Source organism: Meleagris gallopavo, chromosome 16 (assembly GCF_905368555.1).
Source record: "Meleagris gallopavo chromosome 16, MGAL_WU_HG_1.1, whole genome shotgun sequence".
NCBI classification, from domain to species: Eukaryota; Metazoa; Chordata; class Aves; order Galliformes; family Phasianidae; genus Meleagris; species Meleagris gallopavo.
This window is the reverse complement of record NC_139419.1, coordinates 7,206,693-7,231,297: the sequence shown is the minus strand read 5'-3', so window position 1 is coordinate 7,231,297 and position 24,605 is coordinate 7,206,693. Positions and strand designations below refer to the sequence as shown.

The 24,605-nt window shown below is 43.0% G+C and overlaps 1 long non-coding RNA gene across 1 annotated transcript in view; it reads left to right on the top strand.

Annotated features, from left to right (window-relative positions):
* Positions 1 to 54: 54 nt before the first annotated feature.
* The window catches only part of LOC109370224 (uncharacterized), a 64,168-nt gene continuing 39,617 nt past the window's right edge, over positions 55 to 24,605 (top strand). The window contains exons 1-5 of the long non-coding RNA XR_014886737.1: positions 55 to 181; positions 300 to 389; positions 1,011 to 1,048; positions 3,263 to 3,534; positions 22,541 to 22,688. This is a non-coding gene — a long non-coding RNA (uncharacterized LOC109370224). The remainder of the gene's footprint in view (positions 182 to 299; positions 390 to 1,010; positions 1,049 to 3,262; positions 3,535 to 22,540; positions 22,689 to 24,605) is intronic.

The following is a 24,605-nucleotide window of genomic DNA, read 5'->3' as shown; positions in this document are numbered from 1 at the left end:
GCCGTGCTGCGGTGGGTTGCTGAGGGCGGTTGTGCGGTGTGAGCAGTCTGCCTCCTGAGGAGGAACAGGGCGTTAAAGCCGCGATGGGCTTTGCTAGCTTTCCTGCAGCAATTGAGAGTAAACTTCAGTTTTAATGGAGTGCTTTTATGGAATATTTTCATAACGAAGATGATATTCCAAGGTAAAACTATGGAAGTTGCATTGAAACGTATGGCTTTTTGTAATACTTTTATGACCGTCCCGGTATTATATAAATCCTGTATCTTAAGTGGTATTAATTCTGTGTACGTCTCGTTAAGGTACAGCATAGCTTGCTATGAGGCTGGTATGATTGACTCATCCAACTTTTGGTTTGCCTGGGCCTCACTGAGCGGAGAGGATTTGTCACAGTACGTGTGTGCAGAGGTCATACCGAAAGTAGTGCCTCCTATCTACCTCCATGGAAATGACAACAAACACAGAGCACAATGACACTGGTAGAGCAGATTCTCAGCTACAAAACACTTTTTCAACACAGTCACCACCACTAGCTGTGCATATTTTTTGCCAGCGATGAACAGGAGCTACATGCCACGCTTGTAAATCCATACCAGCAGAGGTGCCCCGCCATTGCCATCACATCTGCTGAATTAATCTTTAAAAAGTATAGATGGAGGTCATATATTAAAATAAACACTATACATAGGCCTAGAATTTCTGTTACAAAAGCTAGTAGATTTTCATCTGGAACTTAAAGTTGATTTTATAAGTTTGTTCACTACTTAGGCCATTAGTCCATCAGTTTGTGTGTTTTAAGGTAAATAGATCGTTTCTGCTTCCAGGACTGTTGGCTGGTCCCTCCCATGAGAATTACTTTCATTTAATGCCTTCTGCACGGCAACAGACAAACAAATAAATAAATAGAGAAAAGAAAATGAGAGTGTAATGTGCCCTGTGGTCCTCTGGTGAGAGTGTAAACTGATGATTGCCGTGACAGCGTTACTTTGGCTGACTTTGATTTTCCATTACAGACAGTGAATGGTTGTCTGTCCATCTGAAGAACAAAGGGGTAAGCACATAAGTCTTTTAAGATTTTGAAAGTCTTCCCAGCTGTCTCTGCCTGCTCCCGTGGACAGGAGATGATTAATATTGATTAATAATACATCCAGAATTAATCATTACAGGAGAATTGTTTTGCTCAGATAAGCAAACTCTTCCTACTCGAGAGTGACAGACCCGTGCGTTTTGATTGTATCTTTGAGTCGAGCGCCGCTGTAAAGCAAAAGTGTAATGATGGATATGTCTTTATCAACCTGTTCCCTGCACTGTGTTTTTATCGCTGCCATCTGCTCTGCTGAGAGTGGCAGCTGCCAGGTCTCACAAATAGCACTGCCATGTACTTTCATGTAGAACAACATATTGTCGTAATTTCTCTGATATTATGAGATGGAATAACTTTCCATGAGTTAAGGTGACATTTTGCTTGGCTCTTTGGAATGCATATTACTGCAGTGTGTGTAGGACACACAATGTTCTTTCTGGAGCAGGCTATAAAAGCACACCCAGTTCTACTTCCAGAAATCATTGGAAAACACTTTTTTTTCCCAAAGATGTTATGAAACACCCATCTGGGACATAGGTGTCGATGCTAAGATGCAAATGAGACATATTCACTATTAGTATAGCTTACTGTATGTAGCCTTAGTTACCTTTGCAGGATGGAACTTTTGTAAGTCATACTGTTTTAAAAATACAGTTTTTTCCCTCTTTGCTTATATTGGTTTGAATCTCCTTTATATTTGCAAGCATGTTCCAACAGCTTCTTCAACATTAAAAGGAACAAAAAATCTTTATGGCAGTAAGTACTCCTTCTGCTGTTACAGCTGAACCCGAGGTGGGGATTTAATTTTATTTCATGAGGTGTCCAGTGCCAGCTGCTCCTCTGGGCCCTTGAGAAATTGGAAAGAGATGTCTTCAGCATGGGCTTTTTCATAGCCTGATAGGTATATCATATCCTGAGATAGGATAGTTATGGTGGACAAGCAAGTGGAATTATTCTCTGTCAGTGTCTGTTTCTCTCCTCAGGCTATGGAAGGAAGCTAAAAGACTAACTTAGATGACCTCCTTGCTTTTCAGGCAGACAAGTGTAGGTGAGGTGAATCACATACTGAATATATGCCAAGGCATCCTCTTGTTCTGTGCATCTGTTTGTGCATTAAGAGTAGCAAAATATTTGGTATAGTCCATCTGCACACAGATGTGTCTGCTATCTTTTCTTAAAAGTAAAGGGATACATCCTCTTTTACATATTTAGCTCATTTTTTTGGACAAAGAAAACCAGGCCAGAGAAAAGCCTCGTGGCATTTAAGTGAGGCTGTATGCTCTAGAAATACTGGAAGGGTTGTATTTTGCTCCAGTAGAGCATTCCAAGAGCTGGTAAGGGCTCCTGGCATCATCCTGATTTGGAGCTTATATCGGACCACCTTTTTTTATCCCAAGGGTAAGAAAGTCCTTTTTATAAACTAGTCTTTATATTATGCACGTATACCTTGAGAAGAAGAATATATAAGTAAACACTTTTTCCTTTCTCACAAATTTACTACACCCATTGGAAACTTCTGTTTGATTTATCCCTCAGACTGGGGCTATAAATGCTGCATGAATTTGTACTTGTTTTAAGTATATTTAGAAGTGTACACAGTTATTTGTGCTCATACATCACATTCTTATTAATGAGCACAGTATAATTATCGGTCGTATTGACTTTTGTTTCTGTGGATGTTTTAAAAAGATATTTAAAAGGCTTTGCTGGAGTTTGCATCTGCTTCAGAAATTAAATTTAGTCTGTGATTTTATTACCCTTTTTATTTAATTTATCTTAACTGTTGCTTTCAAGCTGTGAACCAGCTGTTGACTTTGAAAAAAAAAAAACATTGTTCAATTTGAAAGGAACATTTTAAAGCTTAATGTAATGGCTGTAAGTAATCACTACAGCAATTATATTCTATGGTGTTGTGCGGCACTATAATAATACTGGAGGTTGTGAGAAAATGCAGGAGAGAAACACATCAAGCTCAGGCTTTTCAGTGTTGCCTGTGATGCCTGCTGCCTCTCTGCTTTCTATATAGTTTGGTGCCACTTGGCTTGAATCATAGCAGAAAAACTGAAGCTCCACTCTGTTGTGGTGCTGTGTGTGCCCAGCAGGAAACAGGAGGCTTTTTCTTAGCCTTGTTCTCTGTCATTCTTTTCCAACTGGAAGTATTTTTTTTCTTTCCCCATGCAGGCAGACTGTAGATAGATGCTTCCTGCAGTGGCAGGAATGCCTGCTGCTCTGCTGCCTCCTCCTGACCAGATCCAAGATGCTGTATGTGACACTGAGAGGAATTTGGGTTTCGTCTCTTCCAGAGGAATGCTGTACCCACCTTGCATGGTGCGAGTGGTAGCAGAGCTCCTCGTGAAGCATACAGAAGGTCTGAGCAGAGCTGGAGTACTTGGCATCTTGCAAAGTCAGGTCACACTGCTATTTGCTCTGAAAATGAGCAGCTGCTTGCCAAGGTGAGGAGAAATAATAGAAAAAGTTACGGTTGTGTTTTCACCCATGCAATGGAAAGAGATATCCTCCATTTGTGAGCTCTCTGGTTCAAGCCAGCTGGGCCTGTTGGGAAACTTTCAGGACCACTGCAGAGAAGATAACAGAAGCAGCATGCAGTCAGTACCCCTTTGTGTTGTAACAAACCATGAAAGTGCTGTGCAGATTCCTCTGCCCTGGAAATTCTCCCCGGGGTGATTTAAAAGGAAATGTAATATGCATCATTGTTGGAGTGGGCTGCATTTCTCAGTGAATGACCTCACTTCGTTGTCCTCACAGCTTGTGTTTGGAAACTGCAGGCTGTGGTGATGCTCTAAAAAGGTGGTCTCCCAGACTGCACAATGGCGCAGCGCCTTGCCCTTCCTCTGCTTTTGGCACTGTGTTTTACACGCAAATTCAAATCACCTGCTGGGCTAAACCATCAGTTCCAGTTAACAGCTTTGTGAAGTAATAGTGCAGCAGGGGAAGACCCAGTAGGAAGGCTTTGGCTGAGCAATGCACTAAACCTTGCTGAATTCACTTTGTAGCGAGATCCTTAGGCAGAGGGATCTTTTGACAGCAAGATCTGAGTCAATGCAATAACAGTAACAAGAAGGGCAAGTGTGCAGGGAGCTGCAGGCTTGGAACTTGGGACAAAATGGGAGACCAGGCATGCTACTGAGGCGTGATCACTGGTGATAACAGTGCTTGGTTGCTGAGGAAGGACAGATGACACATTTGGCAGTTGGTTCTGTGATGGTACTTGCAATGGATGGTAGTCATGGTGCTGCAATTGGGATGATCCTCCAAGAGCTAGTCCTGAGTTGGTATTGGTAACACTTGGCTAGAACGACCTGTGCTTTACCTTAGAAAAAAGCAGGATTATCACATGAGTGTAAGCATATCCAAGTGTATCTGCATGTTTGTAGTACACATCTGCATGACATCAGCAGCAAAATGAACTTTGAAGTAGTTTCCCATTCCTCCGTCTATGTGTGGTGCGTAAGAAAATCAAAGCACTGATAGAGACCCAAGCACTCGTCAGAGATCAGGTGTTTCCTTTCCCAGTGATGACCATGGATTTGGCTAAACAAGAAAGGGACAGAATTCTGATTGTTGTGACAAGGCCAATATGCCTCATGATTCACACTGTATTATTTAATATTAAAACACATTTATATATTAATTAATTAAAATTAACTAGTAATTACCATATATATAGTATATATTATAATATATACTATATTATACTATATTATATATTATAAATGTATAAACTAAACATTCAATGAAGTTCACTGCTAGGAGCTTCACACAACAGCATGCCTTGGAAAGTTAAAGGCATATCCAGCATCCCAACGTATTTTTTTAATGTAGCGGAATGAAATTCTTTGGGTGCAGCAAATGAAGCCCATAAAGTGTAATGCGCTGTGAAATCACAAAGCTCCACTTTCAACAGATGGAAAAAAACAACTTTAATACAAAAGCAAAAATTGATAGACTCCGTCATATTCCAAATATCAAATTGCACTTTAACAGTGGCCATTACTGTCTGCAGAGTGTGTTTCAGTTGTTACATGCACTTGCTGCTTTGTCACTGTACAGAATTTAAGGTGATGAATGCTATATTCTTCTGTCTTCTTCACTCTAAGAAGTCAGACAAAGTCGGTGACAAATGGCTCCCAGGTTACACATGCTGCTTCTGACTACTGTCTGCTGCACCTGCTCAGCTATTCTAAGCATGGAACCAAACCCCGTTAGCTTTAATGCTGCTTTTAGGAGTCCCTGTGCTGGGGGACGCTGGGAGCTGCACAAGTGGACAGAGATGAGCTGCCTGTTGCCAGTGGCAGAACTGCAGATTGGAATGCTACTGCCAGGAAGCTTCCCTGTGCCCTTAGAGAAAGGAACATTACCATGAACACAATAAAGAGCTCACCTTCTCCTCATTGTGCTGCATCTGACTTTTCTGATATGCAGGGAGGAGCAGAGGTACCTATTCCAGCTGTCTCAGTGCGACTTCAGGCAGCATTTCTTGGGAACAATTTGCTGTATACCCAGGAGATGTAAATGCTAGTATATGGGAAAGGTCCCTATTAATTAGTCATTGTAACCTCACTAGGGAAAACCTGGATACAGCATGGGTCTTGTTCTTTTTGGAATGCACAAAGTCAGAAGCATGTGATGCACCAAAGATGTAAGACTTCTGCAGAGAAAGGTGACGTCTCATAAATCTCTTGGAGGTTTCTGAAGGAGGCAGCAAACCTAGGATAGAAAAATGGATTTATATATCCTGCTTGGATTTCGAGAAAAGAATTCAAGAAGGTCCCTGGTCAAAGACTTCTAAATAAAGCAAGCAGCTCTGGGTACACGAGGACAGGTTCCCAGATGGACACGTAACTCAAAAAGTATGGGAGTAAATGGCCAGTTTTCACAGCAGGGAGAGGTCACCAGCTGAATCCTTTGGGGATCTGTGCTTCAGCTGTTTGACATACTCAGGTGCACGATGACTGCTTGTTTGCTGACAATACTCAGCTATTCAAGACAGTAGAAATAAGAGTTGAATGCAAAGAGCTGTGGAAATCCATCTGCATAGCGAGTGGCTGATCTGATGTGATTCAGTGTAGATAAACATAAAGCGATGAACAGAAGGAAAAACAGTGCTAATTTTACATGTACAGTAATGAGTACAGCAGAGATTGTTAAGTAACGTAGGAGACTTGGGGTTCTAAAATATACTTATGTTGCAGCACTGGCCTAGCACTGAGTAGTAGTCCAAAGTGTAAATGATGTGTCAGGTCTAAGAGAAGAAGCAGAACAGCTAACATGGTTATGTCCTAGCATAAATTACACACCTTGAACAGTCTATGCTGTGCTGATCCTCCTTTTCAGAAAGTAAAGAGCAGAACTAGAAAACATTAGATGAGTGACAAAGATGATCACACATCTGGAAATTCTTTTGGGGAAAGCTTTGCTTGGAAAAGGGACAGTTAAGAGAAATATATGTGTATAATATCACGTGGGATAGGAAGGAATGATTGTTCAGTGCCTTGTTTATGAAGGAGCTTGGGTGAAAAGAAGGACACAATAACACGTCAAATTCAAAGCGGAAAGAAAAGGGAGGTATTTTTCCACATTGTACAGAGTGCAGCTATGGAACTCCTTGCTGTGAGGTTGTGGTAAAAGCTAAAATAGTGGGAGCGTACACCTCTCTGGGGTATAATCTAAGCCTATGTGATTTTGGAGAGTACTCCTAATACTTGTGCAAGGAAGTAAAAATCACAGAATCACAGAGTGGGTTGGGCTGGGCTGGGTTGGGTTGGGTTGGGAAGGACCTTACTGTCCTCCCAGCTCCACTCCCTGCTGTGTTCTGGCTGTCCCCCCAAATCAGCCAGCTCAGGGCCCAACTGTGGCCTTGGGCATCTCCAGGAATGGGGCGCCCACTGCTCTGGTCAGCAGTACCACTGCCTTACCACCTCTGAGTAAAGGCTTTCCTCCTCACATTTGATCTAAATCACCCCTCTTTCAGTTTTAAGCCATTCTCTCTTGTCCTATCACTATCAGACCATGTACAAAGTAGGTCCCCCTCCTGTTAATAAGCTCTCCTTGAATACTGGAGGGCCACATTGAGGTCTCCCTGGAGCCTGGCTAGCAATGAAGAACCCAGATGGTCAGGAGGTTGTGACCCTTCCAGATGGAAATTTTCAATGGGCTAATGGGGCACTGACTTCAGCCCCCACCATTCCCCTTCCTTTGCATGCTTTGTTGCTCTCTGAAGTGCAGGAATCATGGGGGTAAGTTCAGGGCTTCCTTCTGCTTCACGGCCCTGTTGCTGTCAGGATGGAGCCAGCTTTCCAGCTTTTCCTCAGCAGGAATCTTCCCATTTACATGCCTCAGAAATAATTCCTGTGAATTTAATTAATCACAGTTTACATGGTAATAACCATTGAAATATTTTTTATGGGTAAATAATTTACATCTCCTGCTGTGGAGGGATCTGCTGGTTCCAACACTCAATTATTGCATAATCTACTTCCCATTAAGTGATCATAGAATGAGACCAAAGAAAACCAACAGCAGAGGGAATAATTAGCAGCTACTTTGTGTCCAGGGCAGGACAGGGTCTTAATGTTCCTTAGGAGCCCAAGCAGTTCAGGACAGTGTGGTTTTTTGGTACTACAGAGGGGGTGTCCAGCTGGCAGCACACTGCCGTGCATAGAGATCTGAGCTCACTCGGTACAGGAGGGCTTCAACAAATGAGTGAGGGTGCTCAGCCTCTGCTACCTGGGTCCTCCCTGTATGTCTGACTGTAAGCTATACTGTGAGGGGGCTGGGAATGCCAGGCTGCAAGGTTTTGTATATCTGCAACAAGCAGGGCTGGGAACAGACAGGATCTCATGTACCTAGTGCTGGGAATTATCTGCTGATGCTGCAGCAAGACAATTATTTTGCTGAAGTGGTCCAGGAAGCATCTGCTTAGGGCAGGCCTGGTATTTAGCCTTTGGAAAGGTGCAATGCCAGCCCATTTAGTAGCCACAGACACTGTCACAACATGCACAGGGAGAACTGATCCAAAATGAGGTGACGTCTGGCTGAGTCCTGGCCCCTCACTGTGATTGTTCTGAACGACAGTGTACTTTTTCCAATTTGTTTCCTTTTTCTCCCTTGTCTTTGCTGGTTTTACTTTTATTTAGTGCTGTATTCTATGTTGTATTCTATGTTGTAATTATTTTAATCTATAATGTTGCTGCTTGCCTGACTCCCCCAGCTCCTGGCTGCCTTGAGGACCAGCGCTGTAAACATGTCATGGTGTCTCTCAATAGCAAGGCTCTGGCTGAAATAACTCCCTAAATAAATAAAAGGCAAATTAGATATTGGAAAATAACTTTAAATAACATCTGAATTCCTAGGGAGCTACATCTTACATCTCTGTTAGGGACAAATGGGTTCAACATAAGTAATACTTCCCTGGAATGAAAAATAAAGAAATGCAGCTCACCAGCCTCTACAGGCTGGAACGAGAATAGACTTTGGTGACAAATAAAAGCAAAATGCAAAGATGTCCCTGGGTGGCAGATGGGAGCAAAAGATTTAAACATCATTGGACTATAAGCACTATCTCTGAAATGTGCCTTAGCTTGCCTCCAGATATCTGCTTCGGATATGACAGGTCTAGCTTTTTCTCTTGTGTAATGGGAAGAAGCTTAAAGCCCTTCACTGAGGCAGCATTACTGGGAGTTCTTTGCAGTACGTGGTAGACTGTGACCTTCCCAGATAGAGCTGCGCCTTTCAAACCCATACTTGTGCTGAATTCTAAACTGATTAATGAAACGTAACTAGTTGAAATTCCCGGAATGGCTTTCTTTCTGGTCTTTCCTCATACTGCTGTAATGTTAAAATCTTCCCTTGTTCCCACTTCACACAACCTTTCATGCCTTTTGATTGTTAGCCTCTGTTCTGTGTGTTGTTTGATACTCACCCCTTCCCCATACCTACTTCAGCAGTTTCTGACTGGACAAGGCCCAGACAAGTGTGCGTATCTGCTCCTGGTGTCCTTCCTCTCCACGAGTTGCCTGTCCTTTTGGTTCTGACACAACATACTCCTGTCATCGGGTGGGCAAACTGGCTTGCTTTGTTACTTCCTAAGTCTCTGTCAAAGCGGGACCCTTCAGTGCCAAGTCTGTGACTGTGGTCAAGCAGCTGAGCTCACGACAGCCCATGCCATCAGGGAATGTGCTGATATGTGCCGTGTGTGCTGCATCAGAGCTTGAAGCATGAACTAATGCTTTTGCTGTTCTCCTCTCATCTGTTCTGCACTTCCCAGTTACTAACAAAGAGCATAGCTACTGCCATCATTGCCCCACTCTTCAGCTTCCTTTGCTTCTCCTAGGTGTGTGTCCTTCCTGAAGAAAAGCTGATTCTGTTTCCTATGAACCGGGGTCAAATATCAGAGCATTTGGTGGAGTAGGGAAAGTTCTTCCTTTACAGGACACTGTCTTTACCTTGTGCTACTCAGACCAGTGACCTGAAAACCTCTGCAGGGCTCAGAAACACGAGTGGTTTTGCTCCTTCTCTGCCAAAAGCACTCCTTGGGCCCCATATCAGTGTGCTGTACTGTGCACATTGGAGCGACACAGGGGAAGTGATTTCAGGAGCTTGGTAAGGAGTAAGTTGGGTAGCTGCTCTTAATGCTCTGTCTTGTTTATTTTCAGATAGAGATAACATTTTTCTTCTTTGCTAAAATGAAGTTCTTGATAGGCCTGTTTATGAAAATCAGCCTAAATTCTCTACCCATCAGGGTTGTGCTGCACCCTGGTAATGAATTAATAGCAGCTCCTGAAGAGGGCAGCATGGGTTAGCTGATGCTCCTTCGGTGGAATTATACTTTGTATTCTAGCCATGTCTAAGGCAGGGCTGGTGAAATGTAGAAGAGCATTGAAGGAATTGGTACTAAAACTCTTGGCTCTGTGATAAGATGCCTGGACTGTGCAGACGGTGTCATCCCCATTGCTGTTACTGTAGGAGAATATGCCGCTCACCACTAGCTGTGCTTTCTTGCCATGGGCTGTGTGACATGAAAATGAGTGGTGCTGGTGTGACCTGCCTGCAGAATGGTCCCTCTCTGTTGTCCAGCAGAGTGCACAGGCACAGAAGAGAGCATGTAGGAAAGCCCAGCTCTCTGCTTCTGCTTAAATCGACCTATGTATCAAGTGGATTTGATGATTCTAGAGTTAATTGTTGAACACTGATGTAGTAATCAGCTTCTGTGGAATGTGTACAAAATAACAAAATGAAAACGCAAAGCCCTTAAATCAAGGAGCTTGCACAGTGATGTGGTATGAGGTGCTTTTCACTAAAAGGAAGACATTGGGAAGCCCAAGGGAAAGGATCAGCTTAGTTAACGAGTCTTGGGACTTCAGTGCCCGTCTGTCTGCAAGTAATGAGTGAAAACCTTTTTTTCTTCAAAGCAGAAACCAGGATGGTGAAAGCATACAGAAGGTCTGGAAGATCATGTGGAAGCATTTGTGACATTTACATTAATACCAGATGAATAATGAGGATTAATGTTCATGGGAGCAATACGAGTGAATATCACAATGATTAGGCTATTATTATAATGAGTTTTCAGGGGAGGATGATGACAAATGATTTATACACTATACAGTGATTTCTTCTGTGTATTCAGAAGATAAGCAACTCTGGCACTTTTCTGCAGAATTTGGGATGTTTTCTTATTCCTGAAGTTGGCCACTTAGCTAGTCAAAGATAGAGAACAGGAAGGGGGAAAGCATGGGGTAAAGGAAAAGGATGCTGTTTTTTCATTCCTTAACCGATGGGAGAAAGCTGTTATGAACCTGGCAGCCTCACTGAGAAAAGTGAGGAGAGCTGTCTGGAGATGTGATATAGGGACAGTTTTCTGAGCACCAAAATTCTCTCAGGCAGTAAGGTGTGACTGCTGCTTCATCACCAAGCTTTGCCTTTCTGCTGTTCAGGCACCAGCAGCTGTTTTCTATTCTGGTTCTTGGAACAAAAACTTCCAATGGTAAGGACAGTTTCCCACACAGTATATGTGTACAGTATTTAGCTGCAGGAGGCCATAATCGTAGTGTGCAAGGAGTCACTATTGTGTGTGATAGAGATTGTGCAGAAACAAAGGAAGAGCCAGGTAAGAAAAAGCAGTTGCCATTCTGCATGCATAGCGTTTTACCCTTTGCCATCTTTTCCCGTCCTTCTAAGCACTGAATGTAATTGTTGCTATCTATGATGCTTGATCACTTCTCCATAAATTTTCTCCCACATCTGTAGGCTGATGAGTGCTGAGGCGTTCTGGTGTTCTTGTGCAAAGCCTATTCTACCAGGTGACATCAGCTCTTCAGAACTTACAGCAGAGAACAGGGAAACTACCCGGTACCTCGCTGAGAATGCAAAAATGATGCAGCATTCGAAGCTCTCACTGTAGATAATGAAGCTCTTTTATTGGCTTATTGATAGAGTGACCAGGCCAACAGCTATAGAAATTCTTTTTTTTCTCCTTTCTCCTCTCCTATGGAACGATATTTGGATCCTTGTCAGATATTTTATGCTTTAGAAGGTATGTGGGCACCTGCTTCCTATCTGCAGCCTCATTAGTTAACTGAACAACTTTCTACTTTTGATGCCTTCCTTGGGAAAGGCGACACAGCATCACTTTTTAAAAATGAAATCAAATGTTTGGTAATACCAATAATTTTCATTATGAGCCAAAAAATGAAAATAAGTTCAGAGCGGTTCCATTATGGATATTTCAGCTCCTTCCCTCTCAGCCAGGACTGTCTGCTTGTCCCATCTGCTGTGTGCTTTGCATGCTTACAGCTGGGCAGCTAGTAAATAGGAGAGTGCTACATAGCCTGAGCAAGCCCTGTTCTCTCTAATTCATGCAGCAAGCTAATGCCAAATGATGAGTTAAAAAACCAACTCTGGCACTGCTGCTTAAATATGCAGTTTCATGTGTGTTTCAGCCATACCCGTTCTGGAGTACAATGACATCCAAGGCGTCATCTTTCAGGTGACAAAGTCCTGTGTGTCCTTCTGTTTTCAGACTATGAAATGAATTTGGAACAAGTTTCCAGATAACAGTTGCTAAAAAACATTCCTTGAATTTTTGCATAGTTTTTGCAATCCATGAGCAGTACCGTGTCACAGCAAATAGCTCTGTGCTTTGCATCAGGTTAGCAGGCTCTTTTTTTTTTCTGTGGAAATACTGTCATTGCTTTCCTATCATCATAATCCTCAATCCTCAGATGACAATGTTGGTTTACCAAAGCTCTGTCTAGGAAAGATGCAGTGTTCAGATTGCAGTCTGGCAGAGAGGTACTGTCCTCAGCCAATGCTGATGGTGTCCCTGGGCACACCTCCACCCAGGAACTGATGACAGATACAGAGCATGAACAGAGCATGAGGGGATGGGACAGGAGTGACCTTGTGCTGGCTGTGCTTGTTTCTGTGAATTCAGAGCAATCTAGAGGAAGAGTTGGTCTAGAAATATGAAACTGGAAATGTATGTAACCCTGGGCAGAAATACCCAGGGTTAATATGTTGTTATCAGTCTTACACCAGAGAGCTTTGTTACATGCCATTCAGACACACATATGTTTGTGAGAAATGTCCCTCATGAGCGCTTCTGTTTTATTTCAAATAACCCGAATCATGAAGGGCAGCTGGTAATTCACATTAAAGCAAGACTCTACAGTGCTACATTGCCACCTGAATGCTTAAGTACCCCAGAGGTTGCTGTGTGTTTTTGTTCAGGTGACTGATCTGTATGTGGAGCTCTGAGGGTCTCTTGGCCTGGTCTAGAATGCAAGCCGGACTTGATTAACAATTATTTGTGTTCCGATCTTACTCTGTTTGATGCTCAAATCAATCTCTTTTTAAAACTTTGATGACAGTTTTCAAATAGCTTCATGGTAGGCAAGTGTTGGATTGGAAAGTAACTCCTGGTACAAGGAGAGCATCTGTGTGAGGTGCTCGTTTTGAGTGGGAGCACATCTGCTACGACCACTGAGTTTGTGGGCAGGCAGCAGTTGGTCTTCTCAGGTTTGTGATTTGATAATGTCCTGTCAGAGAGATTGTCTTGCCTCTTTCCTAATGCTTCCTGATCTATATCACTGTATCGCAGAATTGCCTGATTCAGTTCTGGATTAACTTGCTCTTTCCTTCATACTGCAATACATGTTAGCCATAGATCTCTGCTGGGGAAATCAAGTGGAGCGCAGTGGTGGCAGATAACTGGGCACCTTTAATGTCAGCCTGCTGAAGCAACCTGACACCAGCAGAAGAACAATATGCTGCATTCAGATCACACATTTTGTTTTGCAGACAGAATAAGGAGGAGAGGCTCTGCAGCCAGCACAGCAGGTCAGAACCCTTTGGGCTGGGCAACCACATGCATCTCCTAAGAGACAGGGGTAGTAAAGGCCATGGTTCTGATTGTAAAGGCTGAGTAAGGCAGGGAGGCAAAGCGAGACTTTCCTGACAGTGAACAGAGAATGTCCTTGCTATGTGTAATTGTCTTGTAGCTCCGAAGAGCCTCTTCTGTTCCCTGCTCTCATCTGTCCTTGACTCCTGATCCTTGTGTCTGCCCTTGCTGTCCTTCTGCTTTTGTTCTGTTTCTCAGTTAATCATTCTTTGTCTTCTGTCTCTTGATCCCGCCATGGCTGTATATAATAAAATCAATGAAATTTCTACTTAGACATTGCATGTCCGACCAAACAGCAGAGTCTGAGTAAGGCAAAGACAGCCCATAATTAACCTCTTACAGACGTGCAGAAGAGTTGTCTCACTGCAGAAGGACTTGCTCTATCCTGACGGGCTGGCTCCCGTTGGTTGAAATTTTGTTGGTTGAAAGTCTTTCTTTGTATCTTTGTAATGAAGTGTGCAGCAACAAGTTTTGTTTCATGTCAGCTTGTAGTTTTAAGCCAGAATACAGTGCAAGTTTTTCCAGTTGTCCTCAGGAAGAGGCTGAGTTTAGCAGCTTAAGCCATGCACTTTTCAGAATCAAACTGATTTTCTCCTGCATGCTCTATGCCTCCCAGTGGAGTCCCCACAGTGCTTACAGACCCATGTGACTTCGTAGGCTGAAGTTCTTAATCTGCTTTCTGGCTTTTGTTATCTTCTAGCAAGTTTGAATGGATGTTCGAATTTATTAAGTTTGACTTTCCAGAAGTGGCTGCCAGTAGCATAATGAAACAGTTAACTAAATATATGAATGCAGCTTGCTTCAGTGTAATTAGAGACCTATAAAGTACATTTTAGTAAAATGAAAATGTTAATTAAGGCCCACGTGCTTGCACATTTTCAGTTTTGTAACATTACCTGTGGTGTTGGAGTGCTGAGACAAGGGCTAGACATCAGTGGCTCTTGCAGCATCCCACCTGTTTTGCTGGCATTGGTAGGCCAAGTTGTGCTTTTAACATAGCTAATGAAGTATGAGTGGGAAGATGAATCCACATGGTTGGTGCAAGCACCAGAAGCTTCTGGTGCAGAGTGGGCTGTAGTTGTGACTGGCTGGGGCAGTGATGAAGAGGCTGATGGCACAGTGGCTTGGATGCTTTCCTGCAACCTGAAAAATTCAGCTGTGTTGCACCAGGCCTTGTGCTCAGGTGAGGCTGAGAACATAGGTTATTATGGAGAGGGAAAGGAGCGAGGAGGACAATGAGATCATGGACATCAGGTGTCCCTACCCTGCAACACAGATGACTGTGTATGTTGTTCTGTCCTTCCAGTGTATGGCTAATGCAGTTCAGGAAAACAGAGGTAATGAAATGATGATGAGAGAAAAAGGAAAGAAACGTGGAAACTTTTTTATCCTAGTCTCTAGGAATTAATTCTAGCAAGTGAAAAACACTGAGTCTTTCTGGTTTTGACCGTAGTGCTTCTTTTACAGCACTTGGCCTTTTTGCCAGTTGAATCAGCCCTGTTTTTGTGCCAACCTTGGCGAGCAGGTTTTGAGGGGAAGTGCTCATCTTTAAGGCACACGAGTGCAGTGGAAGACTCAGAACAGAGAAGCTCAGGCAAAACAAATCCAGAGGAGACCAATAGGAAGATGTTATTATAGTTGCAGTGGCTATTCCTGTGTCAAGAGATGGAGGAATGTGACGCAGCTCAGCAGTCAGTGTCTGCAAAGTAGGGCTGTTGGTCCTTCCAGAAGGTGCATCAGCAGAGCCATGGGCTCTATGCTCTGTGCAGGATTCTGGCCTCGGGAGGCAGAATCTATTATTTCTTCTGTAAGCATAATAAGCACTTCCTAAAATACAGATTTAATGTAGTCTCCATGAAAAATATCCACTCCCATTGCAGCGTGCATGGAAGAGTAAACTATCCCTATTTGTGTCAGGTCAGCCTCGCAGTGGATATCCAGGCTGCCAGTGTACCCTGCCTGTGCCCTTTGGAGTAGCAGTGCACATCTCTTTGTAGGCCATAATTCTGCACAGTGTAAACAAGGTACATGAGAAAGTGTTCACTGATGCATCTACTTTTCATTGTCTTCTACAATCAGAGTCTGTCAGTCTACTCTTTACCTAGAGCTGTTCATACTTGGAAATGCAGCATTCTGCACTGTGTGGCATTGGCCTGGCAGACCGTTATGAACTCCTCTCTGCTCCAAGTAGGTCACGTTCATTTGGGACTCCAACTTTTCCCCTCTTCCTCTTCCACTGGAAAAAATATGTTTGCTCTGCCATAAAAAAAAAAAAGGCAGCTTTTTTCTCTTCACCAGTCCCCAGTTTATCACAAGCTACTGCTATTGACCATTTTGGTTTTCTTGTTTCATAGATATTCCCCCAAAAGCTGAGGAAACAAACAGTGAGTAAGGACATTTCCCAGGAGAATGAAAATCAGCTTTTTGATGAAGTTCATGTGAAACCTTGGCTTCACTGCAGCTTAACAAAGCTGTGTCAAGGCATCTTTTCAACTTTAGAAGTATGACATTTGTTCTCTCAGAGCTAACCTGACTCCCAGAATGTATGCACAAGTAGGAAACTTATCAAGGGACATTCATTTTCTCCCAGTGGTCATGATCTTGTGCAGTTTTGATTAAATGTGACTGCCTGAATGCAGCTAGACCAAGAGAGACACTGACTCACAATGTCTTGTGGCCCTCAAGAGAAACCCTCATCACATTTCCCCAAGTAGCAACCTATCCAGACTCTGGTTTCATGATAGAGCAGTGAAGAATCTTGGGGAGCTTCTGGGTGTTTTGCTTAGCCAGATCTGAAAACCAAGGCGTAAGTGAACACCAGGCAGCTGAATGTCAGTGACACACTGCACAGGTAAAACTATTCGCAGTCCTAGATTCAGGAGTTAGGTGAAACATACTACATGGCAGACTTCAGGGTCAAGCATCCTAAGCAGACTGTCAAACTGCAGCAGCTGGAGACCTCAAGGCTCGGTTTCCTGGAGAGGTTCTCTGCACCGAGACCAAAGCAGACATTACATCACCGTCTGTTCTTTGAGCTCTTGCAGTCATCATTGCTATTGCCTCAATGAAGGTTATGGAATGCCATCTTACACTGCTTCTGAGGTTTTCTCCTAATGAACAGGAAATCTCCAGCCTTGGGGTGAACTGGTTGCCTCCCTTTACTGTTAGTGGAAGATTTATAAAAGAGGTTCATATTTTAAATATGGTGCAATGACATCAATAGTAATAATTATTGCATGCATCAAAGCTTTGGAGATTAGCCACAGATCATGCATCTAAATAGCAAATGGTTATAATAGCTCTAGATGTGGAACATCAAAGTCTGAGGAAACGTTGCTCTGTTATAAAAAATACATCAGAAAGATCATCCCTCTCCAAGCAAAGTGCAGAACTGTAGATGTGCATGGAACAAATGCAACATATTTCATACTCATTTGGGTGTTTCAACTAGGGGAAAAATTGATTCCACAGCTCCAATTACCAATCCACAGTAAGTAAAGACTATATTGAAATTATAAGATTTCGCACAGTATTAGGCTTACATTGACTCCTCCTGGTGGAAATGTATTTATAATTAGGGCCTAGAAAAGGAAGGAGTGGTATTTGGGGTTTTAATTTTTTATATGTGCCCTGGTAGAGAGGAAAGTGGCTGAGACTGCACAAAATTCTTAAAACTGTGATGTTTCAAATATCCTTTTGCTGAAATGAAATGGTTTTCTTGTAGATTAAAGGAACTGCACTGCTGTTTTCTTTGTTAGGAGAAAAGTATTCCAAAGCAAAAAAAAACCAACCCAGACGTTCAACACTGAGCCTCAAAACGGCTGCTGGAATAAGAAAATGCAAAACAGTCATTTGAACAACAGAACCTCTGAACTCAGCAACTGGAATTCCCAATTACAGACATACTGCTGTTTCTCCTCCCTCAACACAGATGTTTAGCTTGATCACTCCCCCAGCCCCAGTGAGACAAACTCTGTGAAGGATGCAGAGCTATGCATGCTCCGACAGCTACATCAAAGGCCCAGACCAGCCTATGCCTCAGCCACCAGACTGGAGGAAATCAGAGACCCTCATTAAAGTTTCAGAAAAACCTAACTGGTATGAGGACGGCACTCAAAAATGTATTCAGGGGAAAACAAATATTGTTTTAATGCTATTAATAATTGATGAGTTGCCAGCAGAGATCCTCATAGCATTAAGGGAATTGAAAATTAAAGGCACAAAGGCACTACTTTAAGAAAACATCTTGGTAAATAATTAATATGGAACAGGCCTATTGGAATCTGAAGAGTGTAGCTTTTAGTTTATCTTGTCAAACCTATGCTTTCTAATACCACAGTTTCTTCCAGAATGAGAGTGTGGTCATTTTCATTTCATATGGATTACGGAGCCCCTACCATCATCCGGGGTAGCACAGCTAAGCACCCAAAGATTATGGCTTTTTGAGATCAAGATGGGAAAAAAAATGCATAATTATTTAGAAAACAGTGTAGAACATGTTCCTGCGTCTGTCTCAGGGAAACAACTGTTTGTCAGAGTCAGACTGGATCAGAGGAAGAAACCCTGCCAACGTGTGCTTAGCAAAACGAGGTATAAATAGCTGTGAGAAGCATCTTGGGATGTGTAACACTCAGGAGCAGTGACTGCTTCAGTTTTTGTGTCTCTGGAGAGATGTGTTTGCAGTGGTGAGGCCAGTTGTGGAGGCTGCACCAAATAAATAATTCAGTGGCTGGTACTTTCCCTGTGCATTCTTTCTGATAGGGATCTTGAGGACAACAAATAGAGCAGCCCAGCACTCCACAAAGCACAAGCCCATTAGAATGACTAAAGAAAGGCTGATCATAAAATGCATTAAAGGAAATAAATACTGACTTTCTGCATCTCCTTCCAAAGCAGCTCCCTACCACCACAATGTGCAGAGTTGTGAGAGCACAGTTCAGAGACATGGCTGAAGAGTTCAACTGATGCATGTTTCCTGGCATGGAGAGATAAGGTAGATTCAAAACAGAACAGTGAGCACTGTGTTAGCTAGCAGAGCTTCTGCTGTCTCTGAAAACCTGTGCTGCTGAAGGGCGTATGAGCTCTTAAAGCCCCAATTTATTCCAGTCTATTTCTGTCCTTTAGGCTGTTGTAACGAAGCAGCTAGTAAGTCAGGCGTAATTGCTGGCAGGCATTCTAATTTAGGGAACTGCACAAGAGCATCCACAGAACTATATTTATCATTTCATTCCTTTAAATAAAGCAAAAGCGAATGTGGTTTCTTCATTACAAATGTCTGGGAGTGTCTTACATGCGAAGGGCCTGTTGAGATTGATGGAATTCATAAAGACCCTTTATTTACTACAACAAAGTTAATAATTAAGCAGAAGAGAGAACATCCACGAATGCTGTTATAAAATAATTCTTGCCCTGGTTCCAAGCAAAAATTTAAATGTAAATTAGTGATTGAAAACGCAAAGATGATCCGCTGTGACTATAAAGAGAAGTTCATGTTCTCCATCCTGGATGAAGTAAATACAACGGTCTGACGTTGCCTCAACACACTGCTGAGTGCACAACCACTCAGATCCCAGCTCTCTGTCTCACCCAGCTGCTCCTTTTACCATCTCCCCATGCAGGAACAACGGTAGGGCAGCTGCCCCACGCTCTGTCCTTTCACCTCTTTTCCTGCCCCACCTCCTTCCTGCTCCTCAGCCTAACTGAGGAGGTTGGCAGGGCGAACTCCTCCTGCTTCCCACACTGCCCTCTTGTTACTTAAAGATGCTGAAACTGGGAGCTTCATCTCCATCAGGAAAAGCTGAGAGACGGTCTGAGCCGACTGAGCTGAGCAGTGAAACAAGCCAGTTATCTCGATCAGAAGCAAAATCAAGGAGTGATTGGTTGCCTGAACTTACATTCCAATTATCTGTGCTGAGTGGCTTCTGTACATCATTGCCTGTTTTTCTGAGTGTTTTTATTTAAGCTGATAATGGAAAATGAATAAAGCTTTAGTTCTGCTCTGATTTTAACACTCATGGAAAATATCTGAAGATGAGCATTTTTGTGTTCAAAACAGTTATGATTAATATTTAATTTGCTGGCATCCAGCAAAGGGATTAGTTTTCCTATAGATTGCTCAACTTTCTAATTACAAGCACTGTCTTCTCCTGGTTTATACCTGATATCCCAACATCACTGTGACTGCAGTCTCGCCGAGGTGAAGTTACCATCATCTGAAAGCTCTGCTCTTGGGAAGGGGTGCAGGCTGGGACCTGTTCCACATCTCCAGAGGACAGAGGAGATCTGCCACTGGTTGCATTTAAACTGCAAAGTGCAGCCATGTCATGGCTCCAGGAAAGAGCGACATGTGCTTGTTGCTGCAAGTACTCCAACCGTGAGCAGATACCAGTTCTGGGGTCATACTGCCCTTCCTCTTTCAGCCTTATATCTGATAATTTCACTGGTGTCTTGTGATTCCTGTGTTGTGAACACAGGCAAGTGAACATTCTGGATCTCGTGATCCCTCTTGCTGGGGATTGTCCTCCTTTCTGGCTGTGACTGTAGCATCTGCCTGAGTTTTGTTGGACGCTGCTGAGGAGGGTGCAGGACTCTGACTCGCAGGAAAATGGAAGCAAATGGCCAGTTCACACCCATTCTTCCCAAGGTCTCAGTGCTTCCTTCACAAATAGGGCTACAACCTGTGACTCAGTTGTCTAAGTGATTAAGCCTTCCTATTTGCAAAATCAGGTCTTCTTGCACAGAGAGCAGCTACAGCTTAGAATCAGATTCAGCCTTTAGAATTAACCCATCTGTAATGTCCATTAAATCTGGATTCCCCTGACCAGTCATGCAAGGTAACGTCTCGTCTTAGTACCATATTTATCTTACTCTGTCAGTTTTACCCAGATCCTAAGCACTCAGTAATAGCAAGACTGTCAGGGGGTTAGTTATTCATTAGTTTTCATTCACTTGAAGAATATATTGTTGCCATAATACGGCACGTTGCACTGGGAACAAACTCCCAGTGCAGACAGGGCTTAGGGCCATTTTTCAAACACTGCTGTTAATGTGTACCTTGTTTGAAGGGAAAAGGTCTTGTTGAAACTTCATTTTAAACATTACTTTGACAGAGCTTAGTGGGCAGTTTTCACCTCCTGTGATAGCTGGGGGACAAACGGGTGCTGGTGACAGGGATGCAGAGCACTAACCCATACGGCTGTGGGGTCAGTACTTGATGCTGAGTTCTCATCTGTGCATCTAAAGCCAATCAGATCAACCTCATCAAAATCCACTTGCTCAGCAGCTGACTACAATAGCTGCTGACAACTTAGCCTCCATTCCACGGCTATCACCAGAAAGCCCAGGCTGAAACAAAGTTAGCAGTGATGAGAACAGTATGAGTATCACCTGTGAACTGAGGATAAATAATAAGGCAAGACAAACACGAGCCACACAGTGGGTAATTAAAACTACAGTACCAAGGGATGCTTCTAAATGAGAAACATAATCTTCGCAGTGAAATTGCAGAATGATGCCTCTCAGCATGTTAATTCTGCCCAAATTAGAGCTGCTTAAAAAGAAGTGGTGACATCCTCTGCTGTGTGTCTGCTCTTCCAGCTGCGAGCTGTTTGGTGGCTGCCATTTTGTTGGGTTATTCCTTCATGTTTAGAAGCAGGAGAATTACTGAAGCAGGTGAGAATCAGGATCTTTGTGGAGTTCAGCACCTTTCATGGGAAGCTTGGAGAGAAAGCACAGAAATCTTCCAGGAGATAGGATCTCTCTTAATGATGTAGGATTACAGTTTGTCTGTTTAATTCAACCTGAGTGACATAATATCTTTCATTTGGACTTATTACTGGCAGAGCAGTTAGTCAGTTGGAAGCAGACCTAGGGCAGGGCATTTTGTCATTATTTTAAATTTTCTCTATCTGACAAAATTGAAGGTCTTGAAGAGACTAGAGCCATTGTAAAGGATAGAGCATCAGAGAATAGGTCACACAGTGTATTAAAGAATGAAAATTGATTCATTCTTTCCTCTGTTGAATAAGCAGCAGTACTTTGGTCCCTGTGATCCATGAAATAAGCTGTCAGAGAAATAGGAAAAGTGCCACATTTGAACTTCACTCATTGATTCTGTTCTGATCTGAGGTGCGGTATTAAAATACATTACAGTGGGTGCAGAAGCTGCAGAAGTGGCTGGGCCTAGCTTGCTAGTCAGTTGTCTGCATTACTTGTTATTAAATTAATCCGTGCTTTACAATGCCTGGACTCATTTATTTAGGTCATCTAACAAGGAATTTTTCCAAAGCAACGTTTGTTAGATTTAAATAAACCCAGTGCACAGAGGAGATGTGGGAGGAGCAGTTCTAACAACATCTTTCGGCCTTTCTATCTGGAGAACTGATTTTCAGGCATTTCAGATATCCTGACAGTGATCAATGTCTGAAGGTGTAGCAATGAGTTCTGGAATGTGGGATTACTAGACAGAGCACGTCAGGCCAATTAGTGCCTGCAACTATAATATTCTGCTTAGCTGCAAAATTAAATGAAGGACGTTCACACCACTGAATAAAAATCACACTGAGATTCATTTTTTTTAATATAATGTAAGACAACTTATTCCTTTATTTGGAAACATCTGTTTCCCTCCCCCAAATGGCCTCTTTGTGCTGTCCCAAAATAGTGCATGGAGGACTGTCTGGCAACTATTTTTCCTATGTGAGGTCTGCTTCATCCACAAAAGTATCGTTTGCTTCTTTTGTGAGTTCTTACAAGTTTTATTAAATAAAATATCATTTTTGCTGCCTTTGCTTTATTTGCCTTGAAATTGTGATACATAAAGATGGATTTTTATAATTAAGGTAGAAATGAGAAATGACCTGGTATATATAATTTAAAATGTTGAAATTATAGACACTATCTAACTTCTGCCTTAAATCACAGGAACAAACTGTTCCCCATTAGCAGCCCTAATTAAATCCATTTTTCTATGAGTCCTTGGCAAATTCCATTTTAGTAAAGCTGTATTAAGCCCTCTTTTATTTCCTCCTGCTTTGCAGAATTCTCTACTTGAGATGAATAATAGACTGAATATGGTATGTGACGGCTCTGTAGATGCTGGAGGTATAACATGAACAAGTACATCGTTCTGAAAAGCTGCCATAAGGGCCCTGGTGCAGATTTGGAAGCATCCTGACTACCAGACAGGTAGGAGTGCTGCTGTTCTGTCTTGGGGAGTTTACACGTGGCACAACGACTGAAAATGATCGCTTACCAAGAGGCTGCGGAGAGGTGGAGAAGGCTTGCAGGAGGGGAGGAGAGGGGAAGTACTGAAGCAAGCAGCGTGCACACACATTGCACTGCTGAGCTCCCTTCTGCTCTCTACTGCACTGTTCTGGTGTTGCCTTCTGTACCTGTGGAGGAGTGCAAAGGAGACTTTGTTTCTGCACATATATGAAAGCCTTCCCTGGGTTGCTCGTCCTATGCAGAGACCACTTTGTGAGGGTGACTGTCATAGACTGTCATAGACTATTGACTCAGGAAGCAGTGCACAGGACAGAGAACCGACCTGAAATAGCCTCTCAGCTTGCAGTCCTTGTGTGTGAAAATTAACTGACTCCCACTAACACGCAGCGGTCCCGGAGCAGCAGGCATGCTCCTATCCTCAAGCGGCTCCATCATTCATTGACTGTAACAATTGGTTTCAGCCTTCGATTTCCTCTGTGGAGCGTATTGGAAAGAGAGAGGCTGAGTTGTGAACATTAATAACAATGAATAATAACGGTACGAGTTCCACAAGCTTTAACAATCAAATGAATCAACAATCAGGCAAGCTTCATTAATAAATACTTGCTGGGATTGGATGACAAGGGAGCTGGTGCCAGAGGTGTGTGTATCAGTTGAAAGCACTTCTCCTATGTGATCCAACTCTCTGCTCCTTTGCTTGCCTTGTGGGTGACAGGTTCTGCTGCATGGTCCACCATGCAGGGGCCAGAGGCCAGGAGGAGGAAAGGAGCAGGCAGCCTGGGTTATGTTGCTCTGTTGGGGTCACAGGGAGGTGTGCTAGGGAAGTGGCTGCTGCTTCCTTCTCTTCCTCTGCCTCACGTGCATAAGTCATTCTGAGGTGCAGCATCTCTGGTTCACTGCACAGTACAGGAGAGGGCTCGTTACACTGAAAAGGTGATGGAGCAGTCTGCAGTGTCTTGTACCTCCTGAGAACACAGGCAGGATGTGGGTAAAAAAAATTATAATGATCTTCCACCATTTTGCTTACGGATGGAGTAATTTCTTTGCAACTCCGGGTGACACATTCCCTTTCTGAAGCCACCAGAGTAAGAGCTGTGAAAGACCTCTCAGGTTACCTGGCATTCCCCTAAGAACAGAGCGTGGGATACAGGAGAGAGCTGTTTGTCTCTCTGCTGCTTTCTTGTTGGCTGGGCTGAAGTGGGCTGGTTTATAACCCTTTACAGAGAGCAAATTCCTGCATGAAGGGAGCAGCCTTGACCATTAAGCTTTTACTATAGCAACAGTGAAGGGAAATGTAAGCTTTGTTCAGCATGGTTTGAAATCTAGTATAGAGCAATTGTATTTCAGATAAGGAGGTTTGAGGGCCAACTACTGATGTGTTCATTCAGTTTAGGAAGAGAGAATGACATCTTCTGTAATAATGATTAAAAGATCTGTTCCTGTCTTTTTCAAGTTTTCCTGTTACTATAAAACCAAGAAATGTGATTTTTCTCTCTGAAATTTGCAGCAAATATGTAAATATGTTGTCTTTTTTTTTCTGGGCTGTTGGAAGTAAGTTTTGTGAACTTCTGTGCCATTTTCTAGTAGAAGACCTGATCCAAGGTGTATATTGCTTACAGAGAGTTGGTTTCAAGAAAAGTCATGGAGTTCAGAGGTAAAACAGAGCTTTGTACAATTGCAAGAAATCATGCTGATATTTATTGTGGTAGGGAACTGTGCAAGTCCTGCCTTGCAGGAAAATATATTTCCCTTGTGAAGGCTACTCTAGATAAACACCTCTATCCTACATCCATTCTGGTGGCAGACAGCAACATCCTGAGCTTCGCCAGGCACTTCAGGGCTCTTTTTGGCACTGCTTCTTGCAGGACAACTACAACT